Source organism: Muscardinus avellanarius, assembly GCF_963383645.1.
Source record: "Muscardinus avellanarius genome assembly, chromosome: 11".
NCBI classification, from domain to species: domain Eukaryota; kingdom Metazoa; phylum Chordata; class Mammalia; order Rodentia; family Gliridae; genus Muscardinus; species Muscardinus avellanarius.
In genome coordinates this window covers 41,560,384-41,575,431 of record NC_137797.1, presented here as the reverse complement: position 1 = coordinate 41,575,431, position 15,048 = coordinate 41,560,384, and positions in this window count along the sequence as shown.

The following is a 15,048-nucleotide window of genomic DNA, read 5'->3' as shown; positions in this document are numbered from 1 at the left end:
CACAGGCCGTAAACTGCTCTCTCTTTCCTTTCCAGAGTAGATCAAACCTGGCCAAAAGCCATCCTCAAGTTTGTTTTTATATTGTGGCTAGAAAATTATTGGACACTGCCCAGATACTGTTTTGGAACAAGGCAGGGAAGAGCTAAGCGAATTTTTAAAAACCACTTAATGTGTTTCTTAATATATTCACGTGTACTCAAAAGAGCCAAATATGGTTACATGTTACAAAGGTTTGTTCTGTTTATTTGTCCTTCAAAATAAAAATGTAATGTTCTAATGGTTCACCTCTGACTTAGATAGGATTCTGAGATTTTATTGACAACCGGTTCTGTAGTTGCTTTGGTGCTAATGAGTTTTATAATGATTTTATTGTAATAGTGTGATGGCTGGGGACTAGCAAGGCTGAGAGAGTTCTGGTCTAGCTTTGCTGCTCAGTAGCTCTGCAACTGAGCAAATGATCTTAATCTCAGGGCATGTGGCAAGAAAGGAAGGGGGGGGGCTACTAGACCCGCTTTAAATACTGCAGTGCATTTAATGAGATTTATATTTTATTGGAGGCATTCTAAGTGAAATCTCATTCAGAGTTGCTTTCAAGAACGGCATATCCAGAAGCAAGTTACTACATTAACCATTCCTTAGAAGAATCGCAATTTCTTCTACAGAATACAATATACAGCAAGTTGCTTCTGAAAGAGACATTGGGGAATGACCCTGACCATGGTCTCTTTCTTTTGTTTTTTTCCTTTTTTCCCCCTTCTCCTCTTGATCTTTCCTTCTATGGGAAAAAAATCTATTTCCCTGCTCTGTGTATCTTGGAAATTTGGATACATTATTTTGTCACTCTTGCATACCCACAGGACAAACGTAAGCTTTTTTTTTTGATGAGATGTGGATGACAATTCAGACCCCAGGGCAAAACTTTCTGGTGGGTGAGTGTTTCTGTTCTCACAGGCCTGGCTTGCTGTTAGTTTTCTACCTCCAGGAACACCAGTGCGGCAGGAGGACTCCAGCCTGCTCCCAGCCAGGCATGGCTGCTCTGCCCTTAGATGGCCAAGGGCCAGGTTTACCCAGGGAATCACTCCTCCCCATGGAATTCACTCCCAGCTCCTGATCCTGGAGCCCCTCCTTCTTGGCTCTCACCAGAAGATCTTATTTTCTCACAGAATCTTATAGGAAAAGAGAGGTGTATGTGCTTCTATTAGGGATAAATGTGAATCTCCATCCTGGAAATATTGCTTTTATTAACACACAGTCCTAGGTTTTATGTAAAAAGCAAGTTTATGTAAGATGCTCTGGAGCATTACCCAGTTGTAACTCTGGTTACTAAAAAGGAAAATAATATGCTGTCTTAATTGGCAGGTATTTTTGAAGGAAACGGCTGTGCAGTTTTATGTGAAAAAGACAATGTATTTTTTCCAATGCTTTGTTGTTTTTTCAATGAGGTGAAATATCTATCAAATTAAGAAGAAAAAAATTGTAGCCTAGTGTGGTGGCACACACCTGTAATCCCAGTATTTGGGAGGCTGAGATGGAAGAATTGCAGGTTCAAAGCTAGCCTCGGTAATTTAGTGAGGTTCCCAGCAACTCAGAGAGACCTTATTTCCAAGTTAAAAATAAAATATGTCTGGAGGGTTTAGCTTGGAGATACAACAACCCTGAGTTTAATATTGAGTACAATAAAAATTCCCAAAAGATTTTTTATAAAAATTATTAGAAATTGGTGTTTTTCTAAGAATTATATTTCATTACTTTAGCCATAAACTTTCAGAAATGAGTGAGCACACAGTATATTACAAAATAACTCAGGAACAACAAAATTATTTAGACAGTCAACAATTTCAGAGACGGTGAAATGTCCTTTTCATTCTTATGCAATATGGACTTATTAAAAATATTTTAAAAAGCAAATCAGTTGAATTTTCAAAAATTATTGGTAGAATTATCATAGCAAGAATCGGAGGACACTAGTAAACCCCATAAGACTTAATCAGAGGATCTCTAATAAGCCCCCGAAGCCCCTTACACTGGAAAAGAAACAAATGTCCTCTAGATGGAGCACAAGACCTTTTCTTTGTTAGGAAAAATAATTCTTATTTTGGGGAAAGGAACTTCAGAACCTTATTTTAAACAGAAAATGATCTTAAAAACCTCATTCTTAACCATGACACATGTTACCAGAAGTGTCTGCTTTTTGATGAAGGAAATTTCAGCCAACTTAACTCATCCTCGCATGAAACCGAGGGAAGTATATTTGATTATGAAGTTCTCCAGGTGAGACCCTTTAGTTCTGGAGGCTGGCAGTGGCAGGCACGGGAAGCAGACAGCTAGAGATGTTCTCCAAGGACCTGAGAAAACTGAAGGGAGGGATGATGAGGACCCAGGGCAGTAAAGGTTAGGAAGCGTCCTTTTGTCTAAATGGAAACATCTCAAGAAGATAACTTCAAGATCTGCCTAAGTTATAATTGTGATTGTGAAATGTAGAAGCTTGAAGTAATTTCATACACCTTCTCATTTTACAAAGGAAGAAACTGAGACCCAGAGAGGTAGTTGTCTCACTCTTTAATAGAGTTGGTGATGGTGCAGAATAGGTTTAAATAAGCTGTGCGGGAGACCTTTGTTGTTTTAGCTGCCTCTTCATAGAAATACCGATTTTCTTTTGAGAGTTATATTTCTTCAGGAGTATAGAATCTTGGAAAGCTGAGGGGTCCCTAGAAGCTCCTTCTATATAGCCAGAAGTTAGGCCAGTGATCCAGTCAGTCACTTGAGGGACTTGAAGTCTTCAGCAGGGTTTCTGTAAGGAAATATGAAACAGTTGGAATTCCTCTATCTTAGGAGATAACCTAATATCTAGTTTGCTAAGCTTGATTTTTTAACTTTCTTATTAGTCATGTGGGTTCTTCAACTAGCCTTCTGATGATTTCCCTTTTTGCTTAAGTTGGCCAGAGTTAGCTTTTGATATTTGCAAACAAGGCATCTTAAAGTAGTTCCAGCAAGTGTCATCGACTCCAACAATGGAGCGAGATCTTACTACAAATTTGAATCACTTGACAGAGTTAAGATCTGTCATTGAGGGCAATTTAAAATTCATTTATATAGCCGGGCGTGGTGGCGTACGCTTGTAATCCCCGCGCTTGGGAGGCGGAGACTGGAGGATCGCGCAGGTTTGAAGTCAGCCTCGCTGGCTTAAGAGACCCTGTTTCCAAATAAAAAAGTATAAAAAATAGGTCTGGGACTGTAGCCCAGAGGTAGAAGGGTTTCCAGGAACACCAGTATCACCAAAAAAAAAAAAAAAAAAAAAAATCATTTATATAGAAAAAATAGGAGCACTCTTCTCTAATTTTCCCCATCCGAAACGCATGATACTGTGTTCTACATCTTTTGAGCTGTCACAGAATTTTAAGTGTAGTAAGAGTAATCTGACAGCACTATATTAGTATTTATTGACTAGGTGAGACAAAGTTTTTCTATTATACATAATATTTTGTCAAAGAGTATGTTAAAAGTGTATTTCAATCTGGCATTTACATTTATTTTTTTCTGATGTTAAAAGCAATGATGATCTATTTTCCTAGTTTCTTTCTACATCTTAAAAGCTATCATGTGAATAAAATTTTGCTTGTTTTCCTGCTAGAAATGAGAGAAAAAGCAAACAAATGGTGTCTGTAAAAATAGTATGAGCAACCCGCCATAGAAATGTATGGTGTCTGAGTCAGACTAAAATAACAGGAAAGAATAGCGCCTGTAGCGTTTTGTCCCCTTTCAAATTCCTTCTCAAAAACTTTTGGCTTAATGCTGCTATTTAAAAAAATATAGTACAAAAACCTCATTTTTCCTTTTAATATAATTCATTTTAGTGTATCCAGCAAATGGACACTCCCTCTCCCTCCCTTTTTATAACTGGAGCATATTTCTATTTTTTAAAAACAGCCTGATGTTTATAAAAGTTTCTTTAGTCTATTATAACTAATCTTTGGAATAATTCAGCATTATATGATTTATGAACTGGCAATTCCTATGTATTAACAATGAAATCTACTCGAAACAGGCCATTCTTATCTTAATGGCATTTTAAGTCAGCATTTGCCATTTGTCTCAGCTTGGCAAGGCAGGGAGGTGGTGAGAAGACTGTCCAACAACCTGAGAGGATGCATGTTGACTTTCAAAAGTGAGCCAGCAGGGGGCTTTTGTGTACTTGCAACAGGCGACAGGTAGCTTCTTAATAGCAGATTCTTAGCAGGAGTGAAGAAAAATTACCATATAAAATATAAACTCAAGTTAAAAGGAAATCACTTAGCTTAAATGAAAACAAAAGAGGCTGCTTAGTAGAATGAAGTTTATGCGATGCAATTCAAGTTAATATTTGTCTTATTAATGTACCATCTTTTTTCTTTTTCTTTTTCTTTACTTCTTTTTTTCCCCTTTTGGTATCTAGGATTGAACTCAGGGGCATTCTACCTCCAAGCTACACATCCAGCTTTTTTTTTTTTTTTTTTTTTTTTAACAAAGTCTGGCTAAGTTGCCAAGGGTCTCAATAAATTGTGAGGCTGGTCTTGAGCCTGCTATCTTCCTGTCTCAGCCTCTCAAGTACTGAACTTAAAGGATTGTACCATCATGTTCAGCTGTCCCATTGTTTTGAAGATCACAAGGTATATCTCTCAGATAGAAGTGTTAAAAACTCACTAGTTTATGAGGGCCATTTGATTTTATATAATCAGTAACATTTCACAGCTCTTTAACTGGTCACACTGGGTGTGCTAGAGTCTGCTTGTACTGGCTTGTGAAAGCCAATTATTAAATTCATAGGAATCTTATGAGCTACTTGAAGTCATAGCCCAAAGTTGACTGTGGTGGGAATATTTATATCATGGAAATCTGCAAATGCTACAAAGTAGGGTCCTCACTGTTCCTCAAAAGTAGTTGTTAAACTTTACTACCACTGTAACAGAAAGGGAATTTTCTTGAGAGTTATTCCATCCATCACCACAGATAATAATCTCATGACTTTTCATGCTCAGCTGAGATATAAAAAGTCATCTTTGAAGCCTTGATTCTAGTCCTTCCAATAGCAAGACTGCCATCAGACTCTTTCTCTGTTAATATGTGAGGTAAGGGCAACAGGTGGACACTGAAGTCACCCTGATCTTTGGGGATGAGATGGTGAGCCATGACTGGGTATGTCTGTGAATACCTAGCTGCAGCCTTTCTCCCCGCACTACTTCTTATTTTATTCTCTATGGGTTTTCCTGGAATGTAGTAAAGTGTAGTAAAGTGAATTAAAGGAATTCTTAAGATGTGTCTGGTTTTATCAGCTCTCAGGACCTTTGTGGAGTTCCTGGAAGTCTGTCTGTGAACCTTGGGCCATACAGTCCAACCAGTAGACTTTGGGTTCTAAGGAGATTATTTCTTAAGACATAAACCTCTTGTAGCTCTGAAGCCATACTATCAACTTCCTTCCACGGCATTCCCTTGAAGACATGTGGTCTCATTTCTATAGTGGTACCTGAGAACTGCCTAGGATAGCTGAATTCAGTCTTCTTTACTTAATCATATTCTACCGATAGCACATCTGTCTCAGCCAAAACTCTCACTGCTGAAATCCAAACTAACTGACCTCACAACTTAGAGAAAAGAATTTATTTGTTCACATTTTTTGAGATTTCAGGGTTCAGTCCATATCAGGCTGGGTCTGCGGAGCTCAGGCATGGTGGCAGGAGGCAGAAAGAGGGAGAGTATGGGCTCTGTTCTCACATCATGGAGGATGGAAGCAAGAGATAGAGAGAAAGCAGGGGAAAAACAAGCCTTATATAATCCTCAAGGTCACACTCCAAGGTCCTTAGCAAACAAGCCCCTGCTTCCAACATTGCTAACTTGTTTCTGCAAGGGTGAGGGGGACATTCAAAATCCAAAGCATTACAGCATCTTTCGTAGAGTCATCTTTTTTTCTTGTCTCTGATTCTTTTCCTTCTCATAGTCCCTTTGGCTATGAGCCATGAACTCCTAGTCTTCCTGCTCTTCTTTCACTCAGAACTCTATCATATGGCTGGGCATGGTAGCGCATGTTTGTAGTCCCAGTACTTGAGAGACTGAGACAGGAGGATTGCAGGTTTGAGGAGAGCCTTGACAACATAGTGAGACTCAGCTACCTAGTGAGACCCTGTTTTAAACTAAAAGACAAAATATGGCTTAGGCTATGGCACAGAGCTAAAACTCATCTGAGTTCAATCCTCAGTACCACAAAAAAGGAAGAAAGAAAGAGAGAGAGAGAGAAAGAAAGAAAGAAAGAAAGAAAGAGAAAAAACCCTATCATAAAAAAACCTCTGAGATTTAGTCCCCTCTCAATTTCACCAGTTCCTTTCTCTCTTGGAAAACCTCGACTGTCAAATGTATTGTTTTTTTTTTAAATAACAACAAAAATCATTGTCTTTTTTTAAACAACAAAAAACCACATGGACTTGCAAAGAGAAAAACATATTAGTATATTTAAAACATTGTACAAGTACTTCTTTCATGTTCTGGGTTGAAAGATCCTTGAGAGGAGTTTCCTACTGTTCCAGAACGGTTCCTTCTTGAAGCATCCTTTTATGCCTGTGTTTTCAGCATCTCCCTTTCTGTGATAGCCTTCCTATCTGCTTTCAAATAGAACCTGCATCCCTCTAAATAACCAAACAATTCTCCATGAACTTCACATCTGTCAAAACCTGCATTTTTCTATAGTGTTTCCTTTCTTGGTAAATTATATCACCATCCACTCAATTAATCACGCCAGAAAGCATGACATTTACATCTTCATTCCTCTCATGCTCATGTCTGATTAACTAGCAAACTCTGTTACTCTCATTCCAAAACATTTTTAAAATCAGTCTTTTTGCTCATTCCCCTCCCTTACATCATGGACCAAATTGCTATAATTTTTTATGGACTTGAGTGGTTTCCTGTGGGTGTTTTCTCTATTAACTTTTGTTCACCTTGAGTACAGTGTGATGTTGCAAATTTTAAGAGCATATAACACACAAAATATATGTTTGGATACTTATGTGTATATATTTGTGTATATGTATATACACATACAAACAATCCTATTTATGTTACTACTTTAAACTCTCCAATACCTTCTATTTTTCTTGGGATGAAGTTCAAAATTCTCAGAATGGCCTGAAACGACCTCCTCAAACAACCTCCATTTGCGGCACCCACACACATCCCAGCCTTGCACAACTCTCTCCCCCACTCACATTGCTGCAGCTCTGCCCTAGCCACACTAGATCTTTTATAGTCTTCTTCTTCTTCTTTTTTGTGCTAGGGATTGAACCCAAGGGCATTCTACCTTGGAGGTACACCCTAGGGTGTCTTTATTTTTTAGTGTGAAACAGAGTCTCATTAAGTTGCTGAGACTGTTCTCGAATTTGTAGTCCTTCTGTTTCAAGTCTCCCAAGTACTGCGATAGGTGTGTGTCAACAAGCCCAGCCAGGCCCCTTTCTTTTTAAGGCATCTACACAAGCCATTTTCTTTCAGTAAATCTAGATTTTTGGTGGCTAACCACAGTTTTCAGTCTAGAAGTGACCTTGCCCAAGAAGACTTTCTGCAAGACCTCAAATTTTTCTTTAATAACACAAACCACAACTGCAATTAAATAAATATTTTTATAATAATAATCATTTGTGTGTGTGTGTGTGTGTGTGTGTTTGTGTGTATGTGTGTGATACTTGGGATTGAACTCAAGCTCATTCTACTTCTAAGCTATACCCCAGCACTTCTTTTCATTATGATGATGATGATGACGATGATGTTGCTGAGGCTGGTCCCAAATATTTGAGGGGAGAGGCAATATTCATTCCAGTTTCCTTTTGCCTAGTAAATAAATAATGTCCATTAAATTAGTTTAACAGATGATTTATGTGCTTTATTTTTATAAGCTTTATATCATTTAACATAGTATTTTACCTATAGTAATAATGTAGTTATATGATTATTTATAATTTTTGTGATCTCCTAGCTTTTTCCTTCTGCCTGTTTCTAGGAGTCTCTGTGCTTTCTTCTTTATATAAAAAGCAGTGTGTGTGTGTGTGTGTGTGTGTGTGTGTGTGTGTGTGTGTGTGAGAGAGAGAGAGAGAGAGAGAGAGAGAGAGAGAGAGGGAGAGAAAGAAATAGAGATATTTATGTGAAGATGAAAGTAAACCCGACTGACTCAGGAAGTCAACCTGGTATTGGATTCTAAGTGCAGAGCACTTGTTTTCAGAGAGATGGACAATTGCCCACCTCCTGGAGCCTACACTATTTATTTATTTATTTATTTATTTATTTATTTATTTATTTATTTTTGGTGGTACTGGGGTTCCTGGAAGCCCTTCTAACTCTGGGCTACACTCCCAGACCTATTTTTACATTTTATTTGGAAACAGGGTCTCCTAAGCCAGCGCGCGCGGCTGGCTTCGAACCTGTGCGATCCTCCTGTCTCTGCCTCCCAAGCGCGGGGATTACAAGCGTGCGCCACCACGCCAGGCCTTGGAGCCTACACTATTTAGCATTGAACATAGCACCATCTGGTTCCCATTTCTAGCCTCATCTTCCTTCACATTCCACCTCAGGCCCTGGTCCTTCCCACCCAGCCCCACATGATGATGGGGAGAAGCTCATCAGCTCTGGCATCACACTAATGATGCTTCGCAAGCATTGGTCTGTCTCAAACATGACAAAAGCGCCGGTAGCAACACACAAAGACAGAGAAACCAAGATCACAGCTCTCAGTCACCTGTGCGTCTAGTTGACATGACAGGTAACCAGCAAAAGATACAGAGGAATATATATTAGTCATTAATTAGTAAGTGCCAAAGTAGTTGGGAGATGAAGGGCAATTTCTAGTGAAGTGAAATAGTGCTCTATTCACATCTTTCTTTAGGTTTATGTTTCTAGAAATAAATGTGACTCTAGGGAAAGAAGAAAAGGCTGTGAGGAGAAATTATTTAGTGTTCTGCCTCTTTCTCAATGAAGACAGGACTTGTGATTTATCCAGTACTTTGCATACACTTCCTTCTTTTTCATCTTCAAAACTGTCACCATTAAAATCTTAATTCAGAATACAAAGGATCACATGTTTGTCAATGGCTGAGAGCCCTCATCCAAGTTTTCTTGAGTCGCTGATGCAGACACAGTAACTTAGGAGATGACATAGTACATCTCAAATATATTATCTTGATTTATGAAGGGCAATGTTTAGATTGGTTTATATGGATGAATTAGCCTGGTCTGTTGGATTGAGGCCATTCACTGAACAAGAAGAAGCATTCTAATTCTACTTCCTCAGGGATCTTAGAGCACAGATGTACATTAATTTATTCAATCCACAAACATTTTTGGAATACTATATTAAGCAACGAGGAAAAGAAGAGAATAAAATGTGTCCACACCTTCAGAAATCCACGGTAGTTGAGATAGATAATAGGGAAATAAAGACATAGTACATTGTGGGGAAAACTATGGTAGAGGTTTGAACAGTACATCACAAAGAAGGCTGAGAACTTTGGTTACAGAGAAAGGCTGCGCAAAGGGAATAATGTTTACATTTAGTCCAGAAGATGAGCAAGAATTTACTTGGCTCTGGCAGAAAAGTAGAGTGGATAGTAATTCTCCTTTGTCTCATGTGCTTTTCCCACCTGTTTTTCCAGAGGTAGTTATCTCCTCAGCCTAACCTAGGAAGGAAAATGGAACTGGGTGCTTCCTTCCAGGACCTTCCAGCTGTGGGCAGTGCCGGCTACATTACCATCCTGGCTGCTTCGTTTGCTCCATCATCTGGGATTACAGCCTCTTCCAGGTAAGTCAGGTCAATTCTACAACAATGTTACAAACAACTAACATCCCCCAGTGGTGGCACATCATGCATTTATTTTGCTTGCCCTGTGGGTCAGCTCTGTGAGGCTGTTTCAGGGTGGAGTCCTCTCCACATGTTTCCTCATTTGCTTTGGTCTAGTGGCTGCTCAGGATAGAATTATAGGAAAATAATTCCAAACTCTCATGCTTGTTTGAAGCCTCTGCTGGGGTTAAGTCTGCTCACATAACTTTGTTCAGAATAAATTGGTTGGACAATTCTAACTTCAGTGGGAAATAGAACTATATTTTTCTGACCCTGGAAAGTAAGTAGATAGAAATAAGTACTTTATGTACTGCAAAAATATATAGGAAAGGGAGGCAATGGGTGAATATTTGAGCATAATAAATCAGTATATTTAAGAGTATTTCTCCTTGCTGCTTACTGCATGCCTATCTGATTCTTAGATGAAAGCATTCAATTCCAACCACTCAATTAAAAAAAGTGACAGATCTCCAATCTTGTCACAATGTCCTTGTGTCACTGATGTCTCCCTGACTCCCACCAATGAGTACTGTAAGAGAAACCCGACTTACTGATTCCTCTTGGTAGTAAAAGAGTGAGTTGAACTCAGTAGAATGTTTGGTGGTCTTGAAACCATTTCACCTTCCTTCCTTCCTTCCTTCCTTCCTTCCTTCCTTCCTTCCTTCCTTCCTTCCGTTTTGTACTAGGGATTGAACCCAGGGACATTCTACCTTCAAGCTATACTTATAGCATTTATTATATTTATTTATTTATCAATTTATTTATTTATTTTTGGTGGTACTGGGGGTGGAACCCAGGGACTTTCTACTTCCAGCCTATACTCTCAGACCTATTTTATACTTTATTTGGAAACAGGGTCTCACTAAGTAGCTGAGGCTGGCTTCGAACCTTTCTTATACTGACAAACATTACTTTAACTGCTTCCTTCCTTAGGCTTTCTTCCTTCCTCCCCTAGTCTCTTCCACTGTTCTACTGGTCTCTTTCATTATTTATCTGAAGTCCTTTTTGTTTCCTATTTTCTTTCTAGCTTCCACATAGAAAAATATGACCCTTGATTTTCTGAGTTTGGCTGTTCTCAGCGGATTATTCTCTAGTTCCCTCCATTTTCCTGCAAATAACATACTTATATTCTTTCTTATGCCTGGCTGAAATTTCATTGTGTGTCCATACCACATTTTCTTTACCCGTTTATCTGTTGATAGATATATGGGTCAGTTTTATCATTTGGATGTTGTGAATTGTGCTGCTATTAATGTGGATATGCATTTATCAGTGTAGTTCTCTGACTTTAGTTCTTTTGTGAGAAACCAAGGGGAGATATACCTGGGTCATGTGGTGGTCCCATGCTTACTTAGTCTTTTGAGGAACCTTCATACTGATCTCCATTGTGGTTGTACTAACTTATAATCCTATCGATAGGGCATAAGAGTTCCTATTTTTCTACATTCTTTCCAGCATGTATTATTGTTTATAGTTTCTGGGGATCTCTCTAAGTTGCTGAGGCTGGCCTTAAACCTATGATCCTCTTGTCTCAGCCTCCCAAATACCGGGATGACAGATGTCTACCCCTATGCCTGGCAGTGTCTCTTATTTATTTATTTATTGGTATTCCCACTCAACATTTGTCCTAACTCACTTCTCTTGTCTAGTATCCTTCAAGAATGTGTTTTTAGAGAAAATAAAACATAATTTTGCATGTATTCACTCTATTGCTTCAGTCTTTTTCTTTAAGTGGATGATTTGGGGAGCTTGGAAAAGCAGACCCCATTTGTTTTATAGCATTCTTCTATTATTTGGCTCTGCCCTCCAAAAGCTTATATGCTGGGTCATTAGCATGGTGTTGAGAAGTCGTGGAACCTTTAAGCGATGAGGCCAAGTAGAAGGTGATTTGGTCATGAGGAAGGTTGCCCTCAGAAGGGATTAAAGTAGTTTAGTTTTTGTGAGACCCTTTTTAGTTCTTATAAAAACAGGTTGTTATATAAACAGCAATCCTGACTCTTGAATCTCTCTAGCTTCCTGCCTTCCATATAATTTTTTCCACACATGCTCCTGCCATGGTGAGGCCAATTGCCATGAGGCCCATTTTCCAGAGACTGAACACATGGGCCACATGATCTCGGACTTTAAGCCTCCAACATGGTGCTGAATATATTTCTTCTCTTTGTAAAGTATCTGGAATCAGGTATTTTGTTATGGAAACAGAAAATAGGCTAAGACATTCTGGTCATTTTTTAGTAATGGTTTTCCAGAGAATTATAAGCAGTAGAAGACATATAAGGAATTAGATCATGTAATTTTGGAGACTGAACTGTCCAAAGATCTGCAGTTGGCAAATTGGAGACCAAACAGAGCTAATGGTATAATTCCAATATGAGTTTACATCTAAAGGCAGGGAAAAATTCTCTCTATTTTAAAGCATCAAAAGAGAGAGAAAGAGAGAAAGAGAGCGAGCGAGAGAGCGAGCGAGCGAGAGAGCGAGTGAGAGAGAGACAGACAGAATATTTTTCTTCTACTTTTCTGTTCTTTCTGGCCTTTGGTGGATCAGATGAGGCTTACTTGTATTGAGAAGGGCAATCCACTTTATCCAATCTACTGATTCAAATTTTTATCTAATCTAAAACTCTAAGAACATTCATTTTTAATTCAAGTATCTGGACTCTATGTAAACAGTGAAGTTGACACAAAAAATTAATCATCATTGCCATCCTCATTTTTCTCAGTTTTTTGTCCAAGTCATGAACAATTGCATATCAAGTAATATATTCCTAATGAACTTAAGTAAAAAGAAAGTTATTGGATAGATATTGTCATGAAAACCACTTATCAAAGCATAAAATCCTAATCAAATGAATTCAAGTAAAAATTTACTATATAGATGTAATCATTGAAAACACTTGTTTTTTTATTTCTCTCTGAATAATTGCTACATTATCCTACTTGTCTCTGCAGAATAGCTTTTTTGGGGGGGGAGTTATTTAACAGAATGCACATGAGTGAAAAACAGCTGACATTTTTAATTCTGCCTTATTACAAAGCTCCATGACCCACAACCATATGATAATACACAGCTTTTTTAAATCTGTGATTTATATTTCTGTACCTGAGAAAGAGAATCAAATAAGTTCTAGAATCACCAATATATTATTTTTCATAGCATCCAGTGTCTATCCCTGGTGGCCAGAAAGAATGATGTATGTTACTTATTGTTGCTATAACAAATCACCACAAATTTGATGGCTTGAACAACAGAAAATGTATCTTACAGATCTGGATATCAGAAGTCTGAAATGGATTTCATTGGGCTGACATCAAGACTTTGGGAGAATAGTATTTCTTCTGGAAACTCTAGAGGAGAGGAGAGTCCAATTCTTTTGTCTTTTCTAGCTTCTAGAAGCAGACTGCTTATGTTTGCTTTCTCCATCTTCAAGTCTTTTTTTTTTTTAACTCTCACTCTCCTCCCCCTTCTCACTTATAAAGACCTTCATGATTACATTGAGCCCACATGTATGGTTTACAATAATCTCTCCATCTCAAAATCCTTAATTACATCATCAAAATTCTCTTTTCTATGTAAGAAAAAGTTCACAAGTCCTGAGAATTAGGACATCTTTGCCTAGGCAGCAGGGAGAAAGGAGCGCATTATTCTACCTATCGTGGTGAGAGTCATAAAAGTATGTTGCCAGTAGAGCAGAGTCTGTGAGGGGAAGAGTTTCATTGCATGAGTGTGAAAAAAGTAGAAAAATTAGACTGGGTGCATACTTGTAACACCAGCATTTGGGAGGCAGAAACTAGAGGATCATGGTTCGCGGACAGCCTCAGCTACTTAGCGAGGACCTTTGCAACTCAGTGAGACCCTGCTTCAAAAAATAAAAAGACTAAAAAATAGGACTGGGGGTGTAGTGCAGAGGTAGAATGTCCCTGGGTTCCAACCCAGTACTGCAAAAACAAAAGAAAAAAAACTAGAAAAATTAAATAGCATGCCCACTTTATCTTCCCAAACAACCAACTGCTCAGCGGGCAGTGAGGTTGACCTCAACTACATCCTCCATTTAATTTTTCCATCTTCTTATTCTTTCCTCTTCAGAGGACTCTACTGGTGCTCTCACACTTAGAATTTTCTCATACTCCTTTTTCCAATTGTTTTGGCATATAAAATTTCTAAAGGTGGATTCTCTTTATCAAAAATACAGGTGCCGAATGGACTCAATCAGAAAACATGAGATATAGTGGAGGTGGGTTTGGGAATCTGTGCTTCTGATATGCTCCCTAGGTAATTCTTGAACACACCAATTAGAGAACCCTCACTGTATGCTAAGTAAGGCTGATAAACTTATCTTGTTAGAAGAGAAGACTGAAGGAAACCTTCCAAGGGAGCTAAGGTATTTTCACTGCAGCTTTTGCAAGATAATGAAAATACAATTTTGCATGTAACTTAGTAAGACTAATTCAGGCTGGGAGCAGGAGAAGAGGTCATGTCAAGATAATGAGGGAACACTTTTTGGGGGGTTGATCTACCTGTATTTGATTCTCAAATCACAATGAAAGGTGTAGTTTCTTCTAAGTTGTGTTTTCATACTGGTTTGTGCCATGCTGAAAAATCACAATAATGCTGTATCTCCAAAGGCAGTTTTTCTTTATCAACATTTCCAATTCAGGGAAAGCAGAAAATGATAAAGTGACATTTGGCACTGGCACTGTACAGTGGGTACAGTGGCTATTGTCATAATTCAGGTTGTATAGGAAGCCATCCAATTATGATACTGAGAGATCTGACAGTTTTGTTTTATAATTTAAATAATTTGAAACAAGTTTAAGATGTTTTGATGCCTCTTTCTTTCTTTCTTTCTTTCTTTCTTTCTTTCTTTCTTTCTTTCTTTTCTCTCCTCCTCCTCCTCCTCCTCCTCCTCCTCCTCCTCCTCCTCCTCCTCCTCCTCCTCCTCCTCCTCCTTCTTCTTCTTCTTCTTCTTCTTCTTCTTCTTCTTCTTCGTTTTTTGTGGTACTAGGGTTGGAACCCAGAGGCTTTCCACCTCTGGCTAGACTCCCAGACCTATTTTATATTTTGTTTGGAAACAGGGTCTCACTAAGTTGCTGAGACCCTCACTAAGTAGCTAAGGCTGGCTTCGAACCTGTGTGATCCTCCTGTCTCAGCCTCCCAAGTGCGGGGATTACAAGCGTGTGCCACCACGCCCGGCGATGCGCTT